This window comes from Macrotis lagotis, chromosome 4 (genome assembly GCF_037893015.1).
Source record: "Macrotis lagotis isolate mMagLag1 chromosome 4, bilby.v1.9.chrom.fasta, whole genome shotgun sequence".
Lineage (NCBI taxonomy): Eukaryota > Metazoa > Chordata > Mammalia > Peramelemorphia > Peramelidae > Macrotis > Macrotis lagotis.
The window spans coordinates 74,264,602-74,265,402 of NC_133661.1; positions in this window are offsets into that span (position 1 = coordinate 74,264,602).

Below are 801 nucleotides of genomic sequence, written 5' to 3' on the forward strand. Positions count from 1 at the left end.
TGTGTTTGTGTATTGTGTGTGTCTGTGTGAACAAAGGCAGGACTCAAATTCCTTTCACATTTAGAGAAACTGAGGCAGGGAGAAGAAAGCTCCCCAGAATCCTGGGGAACTTTGTTGAACTACTAACATCCATCTGCCTGCCCACTTGAAATGACAAAAGGCCTATGGTGCCCATGTTGCCCCCTAGTCCGCAGGGCCTGCAGAGCAGCAGCCAGCGCCTCCCTGGGGCAGAGGCACCTCATCTCTGAAAATGAGACCTAAAAAAACCCTTCTCACTCTGGGGGCTAGAGAAACAAAGTGTGCCCTAAGGGCTTCACCCTCTCCATTATCATTCCTGGAGGTCGGCTGAACACCCAGGCTGAGGAAGGGTCAGATGACCTTGAGATAGTTCAGTCAGGGCTAATGCTTCCTGACCCCATTTGGGATTTTCTTGGCAAAGAAAGTGAAGTGGTTTGCCATTTCCTCCTCTGGCTCATTTTACAGATGAGGAAGCTGGGATAAATAAGGTTGTTTTGTCATTTTTTTTAATCCAGTTCATTTTACAGATAAGGAAACTGAGGCAAAAAGTTAAGTGATTTACCCAGGACCACACAGTTAGGAATTCTGAGGTCAAATAGGGGTTATAAAAATCCGAGTCAGGTTTTCATATGGCAAAGTCATCCCCAAGTGCTCTAACTCTAGTCACCCAATAGCTGAAGCTCCATTCAGTCCCCCTTCCTCTGCCAACACCTTTTTTTTTTTTGGCAGTTGAACCATTTATTTGCAGTTGTTACAGGAAACCCACCCCCCCCCCCCCCAGAG